Source organism: Amblyomma americanum, chromosome 5 (assembly GCF_052857255.1).
Source record: "Amblyomma americanum isolate KBUSLIRL-KWMA chromosome 5, ASM5285725v1, whole genome shotgun sequence".
NCBI classification, from domain to species: domain Eukaryota; kingdom Metazoa; phylum Arthropoda; class Arachnida; order Ixodida; family Ixodidae; genus Amblyomma; species Amblyomma americanum.
The window spans coordinates 138,247,190-138,258,131 of NC_135501.1; the positions used below are offsets into that span (position 1 = coordinate 138,247,190).

Here is a 10,942-nt window from a genome sequence, read left to right on the forward strand (position 1 = left end):
TACGAAGAGAAAAATAAAAAATAAAAAAGTAAACAACAACAAAGCTTTATCATGCTTAGCATGTAAGTAGCCCTAAGTGCCCTCCGTACATTTTCGTTTCCGTAGCTCTCTGGGTTTTCCCGATGCAAGTTTACCCTTTGCGCTCGCCTGCAAGTTTCTCACCCATAGGTGCCCACCGATAAGATACACCTGTTAATACTTTTTCTCTTGAGGGATACCGGTTAACTAACATTCATGATCAGAGAGAACCTGCCATATATTCTCAACCCATTTCATGCTCACGGGAAAAGGTCTCGTGATCCGTAGGTGCAGTTTCAGTTTGCCCACAAAATAAGCTTAGGAATGACACCTGACAGCAGCCAAGATTTTAGTAACGCGTATCGCATACATGCGGCGCCTTAACTGCGTTTCTCTTCGTGCATGCCTTGACCACATTCAAACGCTTTTTCAAACATTGCGTCGTTATTTTTATGTCGTCTTTAGCGCAAGAATCCTCTGCAGCATAATTACAGCGCCGCTAAGTCACCGCAACCTCCTCCCCGCACTCCACCACATGCGAGAATCGCACCAGAGACCGCAGGGATTTCGGCCGGCGTCGACGGCTCGCTGCGCTGTGCACTCCATCGAGTACTGACCGGATGCCGGAACTGCGCCCAACGCTGAAGTCCGTGCCAGGTGTCCTGGACCGACCTAGCTGCGCCAGTGCCGGTGGCTTGGGCCGCGGACAGCCACGGTCCAGAAAGGGCTGTCTCGCGAGAGGCCTGCCTTTCCGCCGCCTTGGACACAACCGCCGCGTTGACATGGGAGGGTGGTCGACTGTCATCCGGTCTAGCTGTAGGTTGAACGAAAAGAACGCGATAACATATCCTCATCTAAAAAACGATAGAATTTAAGTCAGCTTTCCAACGTGTTCTACTAATACACCAACGCTATGTTCTTTTGTTTCATTTCCATTGCGTAGTGATGGATTGTCTTGGCAACATATAAATTTCTGTTCCGTGATGTCTCACGTTTGGCACACATGGCGTGTAAGGCACTTCTGTGCCATAGAGCTTCCTTCTTTGATTAACTGGTTTTTTGTCTTTGCTATTCAGTACAAATGGAACTTTCTTATCCTGCCGCGCCCATCAGAACTGTTTAGCCGCCCGGTGGCTCACTGGTTATGGCGCTACGTCGCTGACCCGAAAGACGCGGGTTCGATCCCGGCTGTGGCGGTCGAATTTCGATGGAGGTTAAATTCTAGACGCCCGCGTACTGTGCAATGTCAGTGCACTTTGAAGAACCTCCAGTGGTCTAAATTTCGGGAGCGCTTCACCACGGCGTCCCTCATAGCCTTAGTCGCCTAGGTACGTTAAGCCCTCTAAAAAAAACTGTTTTGGGAACACTATCTTCCGTTCGAAATGTTCCAGTATGTCCTTTGTGCTCCATTAAGGCAAGGTCCCCTCTTGATAAGAATGGAACTGCCACCCGCTACTTTCGATTAAGGAGGAAATGTTCGATCTTAGCCGGGAAGTGAGAGTACACAGGCCAGAGTTGATTGGCGTTCTCTAACACCCCGGACGTTGCAGCCATTAGGGACACCTTTCCTTGTTTCTGGTTTGCGTTAAGAATCTAGGTCGGAATGATTCGTTCATTACACAAAAATGATTCCCTTCTGTCGCTGGTACAGCAATGCGCAAAAACTCTTCGGCTGCACAGTTGACAGAGCCTTTTTTGATATCCTGAAGCCAAGCTGGATGACTGGAGGATAGCATTCCGTTATACCACATAGCGACTTGAAGCGGGCGATGTCCGGTAATTTAAAGCGGAGAAAGTACTTTGTAATTCTGTAAGCGCTGTGCACGAGCAACACCTTTACCTGTGTGCTGCCATTTCTGCGTGTGGAAAAAAAGCGAACCACTCCGGTGTTGCTCAGTATGTCTGTCTTCACTGCCTTAGCGATGAATTTCTTCATCTGTTTGTTGTCCCATCAAACAAAGTCACTAAAAATGTGTGCTAACAAATGCTCTCATCTGTGTTTCCTGAACTCTGTTTTCGAATAACTGAGTCTGACCTTTTTGTTTCCGGATAATTGCGTCTCTGCACTGCCAGGTAGCGTAAGTAGTCGCCAGCCAGCACTCACCCGGCAAAGCCTCCGCTGAACTTGGACGCTCGTTAACCGCCGATTCTGGGGCTGGCGTCCACGTCTCGACATCAGCAAGCAGAGAAAGACCAGCCAGGGCTTGCTCAACGCAAGGCTGCAGGGTGTGCCGATCGAGGGCGGTGCTTTTGACGCAAAAGGCAGAATTTTTTAAAGCACGAAGGCATGCACCGGTAACATTTTCTCCTCACTATGTGCACCATTACTGTCCATCCATCTATACACACCACTAGAAAATTGCGAAAAATAAAATAGACCGGAAATATTTATCAGTCCCAACCGCGATGAGTACTATAGGACATTCCAGCGCGGAGCCGGAAGCATCTGGGGTCATTTAAACTGCTCAGACACCACCTAAGCGCATTAGTGCATATCTCTAGGCGTCATATGTTCACCTTAAGAACAATTGTTTTCATCATCATCATCATCATCAGCCTGACTACACCCACTGCAGTAAAAATGCCTCCCATGTCTCTCCAATTAACCCTGTCCTTTGCCAGCTGCGCCCACCCTATACCTGAAAACTTCCTAATTTCATCCACCCCCCTACCCTTCTTATTTTGCTATGTATTCTTTTCCTTATTCTAACTAACCAGCCGCCGCGGTGGCTGAGTGGTTATGGCGCTCGGCTGCTGGCCCGAAAGACGCGGGTTCGATCTCTGCCGCGGCGGTCGAATTTCGATGGAGGCGAAATTCTAGAGGCCCGTGCACTGTGCGACGTCAGTGTACGTAAAAGAACCCCTGGTGGTCGAAATTTCCGGAGCCCTTCACTACGGTGTCTCTCATAGCCTGAGTTGCTTTGGGACGTTAAACCCTCATAAACCAAACCAAACCAAACCTTATTCTAACACTTCTTTCACAATGAGCTTCTAAGCAAGCGATGGCTTCATGGGAGATCGCCCGTTCTCTGAAGTTGTCGCGTTCTGGCGCTCAAGAATCGTTACGGCTGAGATGCGCCTGTATTGTAAATAATGCCTCCTGCCAGCCGCAGGAGACAGACGCATTCTGTACGCCATGGTACGCAGACGTATAGAACTGGGCAAGATGTTTTTTTTTTTAACAATACGAATCCCATTTCTAGTGCAAAACACACGGGCGTAGAGAGGGACGTGAACGCGGTGTCTGCTTTCCGTTTGTCGTTCTATTTTTTGCGCTGCAAACATGACTCATATTGCTACGCAAGCGCCATTTAACCAAGAGAAATCCGTTCACATCAGTGCCGTTTTGAAATGCCCTTGTCTTGGAATATCTGTAAGGCTTGGTTGTTGAAACTGGACCAGAGCCCTTCGGTGCACGACGCTCTCCTCAGCGAAAGCACGGCATAAACTACGTCGTTCGCTGCAGATGACGTCTGCTTCAGGTGAGCGCCAGTGGCAACATCACCACGTAACTCATGGGTTGCCGATGTGCCTCATTGTCACAGCGCTCTATGTTAGTAGTTAAGGGGAGATAAGACAAAAATGGAGAACCAAGCCACTTCTATCCCTCTGTTCTGCCCCCTCAGCTTGCTAGCTTTCTAAAGCGAACGCCATGTTCTGCGAGTTTCACAGACTACGTCGCTTTGACCTTCAGGGCCCTTCAGCCGCCTCGGAGCTGCCCTGGCTCGACCACATGATTAGCCGCATCACTCAGCTATATCCGCCGCCGCAGCTGTAGCCGCCGCGCATGCGCTTTCCCGCTGCCAGACCGAGTGGCTCGTCGCGTGCTTGGCCGCGGTTTGAAGAGAAGCGTGCACCGCTCGCCCAGGCAGTGCGCGCTTCGTCATGGATCCAAGCGAAGCTGGGCCATCTCGGAACGTTAAGCAGAGGGCCTGGCAACGTCGTCAACAAGCAACATCCGACCACCTCGCGAATATCGCCCATTCTCGTTTTGTTTAACTAGGTTTAGAAGAGTTAGACCTTGAGCATATTTTTTTACCTTTAGGCATAAGGAAAAGAGTAGAGTCATGCTGAAGTGCTCCGCTTCGCGGATGTCTGGTGAACGAGGCGCTGGGACTGCTTTCGTTGCTACGCAAATCTCATAAGCTGCATATAACAGACGAAATGACTGATTGTCCTGTGACTCTATCAATATTATTGGGACTCTCGAGACTGCCCAGGCTGACCCTGCACTCGCGTGACGTGAACGCCTCCGATGTTTCCCTGCTCACCTGCTGCGTGTGCTGAGGAGGTTGCGTGGCGACGCTCGCTTCCCTCTTGCGCCGCGTCACCGGGGGAGGTCGACCTTCCGCGTCACTGAGCTGCGCGTCCAGAGCCTTTCGCTGCTTTGGCGCCGACTCCCGCGACGTGTCGCTAGACCGGGTAGACACGTTGGAAGACGCTCTTGACGGGCGTCGGCGTCGTTGTCGACGCCAGAGGCGGGTCGTCGTGCCAGGCGTCTCGGCAGGGGCGTTTTGTGCTCCGGAGAGAACTGTCGCGGAGGACACCCCTGGATCTGAGACGAGGGCCTCTGGAGGAGCAGCTTCCGCGGCCGAAGCTTCGAGCTCTTCTGGAGGCCCAGGAGGAGGCGAACCAGTACCCCGGAACGTCATCACAGAAGTCGTCTGGTCAGTGGACAGAGCGCAACGTCTTCTCGTAGACGGAGGGTCAAAAAGGCGATGATAGCCTTTTCGGTGCTTCTTCGTTCTGAGGCACGCGGGCACGGGATGGTCACGCATGGCGCGAGCAAGGTAGCGCGACTTCTTCGTTGGTGTCACTGGGGCTCGGCCACGGAGTTGGACAGTTGTCCAGGCGACTCAGGCGTTTCTCCGTTTCTTCTGCGACACGTGTCTCGATACGCGGTTATGATTAGATGCACCCTTATGGAGTTCTTGTGTTTTCCGACCTCTCTTATATCCACGTCGTCATTCATGATACCGCTTTATTATCGTCTTCGAAACGAAAAACGCACGCGTGTACTACACGATGTCAGTGCACATAAAAAAATGCTACGTGCTCAAAACTTATCCGCAGTTTTCCACTGCGCCGTTACCAATAGCAATGTTTCTTTGGGACGTTAAACTCTATATGCCATGCGAAACCGTGCTCTTATGCAGAGCAGCTCGCCATATAATGATCCTTCACGCCGAGCTCTGTGCCCTTTCGTGAGATAAACCTGTCTCTGTTTAATAAAGGGCCGCCAGAGAGGATTACACCCAATAGGCCAACGTTGAATAAATTACGGTTTTGACAAATGCTGCAAAAAGGAAGGCCTTGCGGCGCGCTCTGTACGAATTTATGGTGAGAAAGGATTTCATTTCTCGCACCAAAACTTTCCCGATGTCCGTTGTCACGAAATTCGCCGCTGGTCGAAAGAGGTCACGTGGCTATGTAACATGATAACAACCTCCCTTAATGGGCCACTATGATTCGTCGCGGGCGGTCTCATGGCCTTCTGATGTCATCTAAATCTTCCCGTCGTCTCAGATGGCAACCTGGTGTCTGACTGCGAGCAACCTACACACCATGACCGGTGGCAATTGAATTATTTTTTGCGCCAAAGGAGAGACGGGGCTTTGTGACAACTTTCTGATCAAATCAAATCTTTATTTTTTCGTCAGGTGCTACAGATGGAGGGGCTACGGAAAAAAGCTGCCACTTGGCAGCTTGACGAGTCCGCAGACACATATATAAGGCAGCGTCTAGACAGCACCAGAGCAAAAACAAGCGATAAACAAATCAAGACACTTGATCAAAGCCAAATAAAAGAAAAAGTCCTGAGCCAGATCAATCAAACACCATCAGCACGAAAGAATGAACAAGCGATAAGCATATCAAGACACATGATAAATGCAGAAGAAAAGAAAAAGTCCTGAGCTAGATAAAACAAACACCAGAATAGATGAAATCACGCTAGTCAATGATTAAACAGGTCTCTAAGTGTAACAGTGGAACAACTAAATAAATCAAAATTCAATGACTGATAATAGTTTAAAAGGGATGGCAGAGAAAAACAAAACGCTCTATATCAGAATTCAAGCGTAGTACAGCAACCTTCCAGTTTTCTCCACGTCTACTTTTTTAACATTTCTCATTTCTTTCTAAATGTGCCAAGGCATCGAGGCTATGAATATATTTTTTTTTCACTACATATTTAAACCCAGCGCTCAAACGGTAGCGGTATAGCTTGTGAGCTGTAATAACATGTGCCCTGTGAAAGAATTCTGCAGTGGTTGCATTATAACCAGCATTGTACGCGTGGTGTAGATACCGTTTTCGCATATGGAATATTTTTATGTGTTAGAGAAAGTAGATGTGCCCCAGATAAGTTGTAAATAGTTGACGTGTGGATAGAAAAGAGAATTATAGACCAATATTTTTGTTTTAGTAGAAAGCTTGTATCGGAGACGACCGACTACGCCGGCTATTCGAACAAGTCTGGCTAATACAAAATTCACATGCGATTCCCAGGACAGATTGGCAGTGAATATAGCGCCTAGACATTTAAACTGGTCAACAATGTCAACAGGATGAGAGTTTAAAACAATATCGGCATGAGGAGGAACAGATTTATTTTTCGGCCGGAAGACAACTGCTTTTGTTTTATTTTCGTTAATCTTCATGCAATTGGATAAGGACCATTGCTGCAGTTTGACTATGGTATCATTGCAATCAGTGATAAGTGTATCGATGTTATTACCAGAAAAAATATGCTGGTATCCTCTGCGCATATAATAAATTAGGCGTTCTGATTAATGTTAACAATGTCATTTATATACAGGTTAAATAGCAAGGAGCCCAATATGCTGCCTTGTGGAACACCACAAGGCAGTGGCAGCACTCGTGATCGCGAGTTTCTTATTTGGACTACTCGACATCGATAAGATAAATATGATTTCAATAACTGTAATCCACACCCTCGTATACCGTAAAAGTCCAGCTTCTGCAGCAGAACATCATGATTCACCAGGTCGAATGCCTAGGAAAAATCGACAAATAGGCTGAGTACTATTGCCTTGCGTTAAAACCGTGTTAAAATATACTCTTTCTGGTGAAGCAGAGCTAATTCTGTAGACATATTCTTCCTAAACCCAAACTGGTGTTTCGTTAATATTTCACAGGGATGAACAAAATTTACAAGCCTACAGTGTATTATTTTTTAAAGGGGCTTAGAAAATATAGATAACATAGACACCGGTCGGTAATTGCCCAATTTACTTCGGCTTTCCTTTTTAAAAAGCACTACTACTTTTGCGGTTTGCATTTGCACTGGAAATGTCGATGTCGTCAGACATTTATTAAAAATATGCGTTAAAACTGGTGCAATGACATCTGCGACATACTTTACTGGTTTTATTTGAATCTCGTCGATATCCCCACTGCTGCTGTTCTTTAAGTTTTTTATTGTTGAAATTACTTCCTGTACATTCACTGGCTGTAGAAATATCGATTTTGCATTCCGAGTGCTGATATATTGACACGCATTTGAGGAGCTTCCTGGCGTACTAATATTTGTAAAAAAAAATATTGAAAGCATCAGCCAGTTTCGCCTCGTGGAAAACTTTGCCATCAATCGTTGGTTATCATTGGTTATCGCGACGCAATAGCGTGTTTAATTTGTCCCAGAGCAACTCCCTCGGCACATTTTTGTCGTCCAAAAAACGTGAGAAGTACTCTTTACGTGCAGTACGCAGTTGTTTTGGTTAGTTGGTTCCGATACCGTTTAAGGACGGCCAAATCATCAGGATTGCGGGTGTTTAAGAACTGTCTGTAGAGCTTATCTTTTGCTCTCATTTGTTGGTGCAGTTCATGTGTGACCCATGGCTTTCCAAATTTCTCTACTTTTTTGGCGTCTTTTAGCTGGAAAATGCGCATTGTACAATCTTTTCAAGGTATCTAAAAAACATTGTAGGCATTGTTAGCATCATGTATAGTCAAGACTTCACTCCAATCTATTTGAAGCAGCTCATTCCTAAACGCGTTAAGAGCCGTGTCGGTTACTGACTGGTAAAGACTGTCAGCAGACTAACAGTTTAGAGTGCGGGCAACTTGTAGACAAAGGAACACGGGAAGATGATCACTAATGGAACATGATAGGGCACCAGCTATTATATCTTGCGATGAAAGGTTTGTTATAAAGATGTCTAGTACTGACTCACATTCAGTTGTTATTCTGGTTGGTTCTTTAATAACGTTGTCAGATCCAAATGACAAGAAAAGGTTGCTAAAATGTGTGCTAGTAAGTGTGTTAACACCCATATCAATATAACTACCTGCGGCGATCAACTCATACTTGTTTTCTACAACAAATGAAAAAAAGCCTTCATAAAAATAAAAAAATGTTGAAATATGCCCATTAGGCGGTCGATAACAGACCAAATATATTTCCTTATCCGCAATTAAAGTTAACACTTCATAGTTTGGAGTCACTATGCTAAATGAGTAAAGCATTTCACAGTCCATTTGTTCCAAAGTGAGAATTGCAGTGCCACCTCCGCGACCACAAGGGCGGTTGATGTAGTACGTATTGTAGCCTTTCATTCCGAAAACGTCACTCTCGTTCGTGCTCCAAGTTTCGCTGAACATAATAACAGAAAAGCTAAAAGAAAATTTACTGACGAATTCGTCTAAAGAAAATATTTTGTTGCGGACAGATCTTGCGTTTAGGTGTACACATTTTAGTACGGAAGACCTAAAATTAGATACCGTAATGTTCAGGTCATCTGGTGAGTAAAAGGTGTGCTCATACATCTTTGCCCTCTTCCCTTAAGTATAGCACTCAGTACACAATTCATTTTGGCTGAAGGCGATCAAGGTCCTCGAGGCATTTAATATGGATGGCGTTTGCCCCATCCGTCATTCGCACAAGAACCTTCCCATTTGTGTACCGTACATAATTGAACTTCGCCTCTTTCGCCCAATTTTTTGTTGCCAGAAGCAGCTCTCAGTTGTGTCTGGTTAAGTTTTCTTGGATGAAGATGTGTGGATCACTATATTTTAGGTTGTTCTTCTTACTCAACCACGATTGCCAGACCGCCTGCCTTGTGAAGCGCACGATTATGCCGGGTATCTTATCTTTCTGAGCGGGCAGTCTGTGTGCCGAGACAATGTCCTGTTCAACGAGATGAGGCGCCTTGAGCTTATCTGCAACCTCACTCAATATCGTGAGCAAGTTTTCATCTTTCAGAGAAGGAACACCATGAACTTCCAAATTAAGCTGCCTATTTCTAAACTCAAGATCATTTACTTCTCGTCGAAGTTGTACCTGAGCTGATAGGTTGTTTTTATCGCTTTCCTCCAGTTCTTGCACCTTCTTTCTGAGCACTCTATTCTCATTTTCTTGCACATCGATTGTGTTTTTTAAATCTTCAAAAATGGCAGACATGTGCGTGATAGATTCTTCTATGGCGTCCACTCGTGTTACGAGGGCTGGTAGGCTTTTAAGCTTCAGATTAATAGATGTAAGGATAGCCTTTATATCTGCATCGGTCTTGCTTTCATCACTGCAGCTACCATGTGACGCCAGGCTCCGACAATCTTGGCATCGCCACGCTTTCTTGGCAGGGTCAGATTTTTCCTTAAAAGACTTTTCCGCCAGCCCTGCACATTTTCCGAAATGGTACTCGTATGCGCACTCTGAACAAACTACGCGTCCTTCGCTCTCAAGAAAGACCCCATTACAGGTGCAGGAGAATTTACACATGATTTTCACTGCGACAAGATGTCGCTAGAACCGACACATGAAAGTACACTACAGGTCTTTGGCAGCGACCGCAGCACAAGCACCATCAAGAAGAAGAATATGAGTGCGAACTAACCTGCACAGTTTCGGCAGCAGAGTAAGTGGTGATGTTCGCTGGGTGCTGCTGTCGCTGCCAAATAAACGGTTTGGTTTATAGGAGTTTAACGTCCGAAAGCTATGAGGGACGCCGTAGTGAAGGGCTCCGGAGATTTCGACCACCTGGGGTTCTTTAACGTGCACTGACATCGCACGGTACACGGGCCTCTAGAACTTCGCCTCCATAGAAATTTGACCGCCGCGGACGGGATCGAACCCGCGTCTTTCGGGCCGGCAGCCGAGCGCCGTAACCACTCGGCCACCGCGGCGGCCGCCAAATGAACGCTTCGCCAGGTGCTTCCGATTTATATACAGTCGATGGCTCCGTCAGGCACGCAGGCGCACTGGATGCTTGCAGCGATGATAACAGCAGTGATTTCGTGCGAAGCCGGTCGTGCAGTCGAACAGGAGCAGAATTGCGACTTGAGTGGCAGGGAAAGCCAGGCAGCCCGCCGTGTCCGATGGGGCCGGGCAGCGTCAGACGATCCAGGTGAAGACCGCTCTCCGTCGTATCTGCACAGTTTCGGCAGCAGAGTAAGTGGTGATGTTCGCTGGGCGCTGCTGTCGCTGCCAAAATGACAGCAAAAACAGCTAAAGCACAAACCTGTGCTGTGGCGCTGACCGTATTTCTGCAGATGGGAGAGTAGGACGGGAGTCACTTCACACTGTGTATTCGTTTGCGGTTTAACAAATTTAACAAATTTACTTTACGGAATTGCGCTTGAAACCTTATCTTCTTCTCACTCATGGATGCTTGTTATGTGTCCATGTTCTCTGGGGACCAGCTGCATCCTGCAACAGAACAGTAAGCGATGCAACAAATGTTCCCAATGAAAGAAGTCCACAACAGGAACTGCATAAGGAGTGGACAGATGCTTGTTACAAGCAATTTTGGGCTACCGGAGTAAAACATAGTTCACAATGCAACTGTATACGAGCGACATCAACCTTCTAATAGATAAGGTGCGCAAGCTCGGCTCCTCAAGGCGGAAATTTGGACGAGTTGGTAAGTGTTCGTTTTCGCTCTCAGCGCAACACGAACGGGAC

At 46.9% G+C, this 10,942-nt stretch overlaps 1 long non-coding RNA gene across 1 annotated transcript; it reads right to left on the reverse strand.

Annotated features, from left to right (window-relative positions):
• Nucleotides 1-585: 585 nt before the first annotated feature.
• Nucleotides 586-4,434, reverse strand: LOC144135076 (uncharacterized). The gene is made up of 3 exons (XR_013315366.1): nt 4,290-4,434; nt 2,123-2,237; nt 586-832 (listed from the first exon to the last, which is right to left on the reverse strand). It is a non-coding gene; the product is annotated as an uncharacterized LOC144135076 (long non-coding RNA).
• Between the last annotated feature and the right edge of the window lie 6,508 nt (nt 4,435-10,942).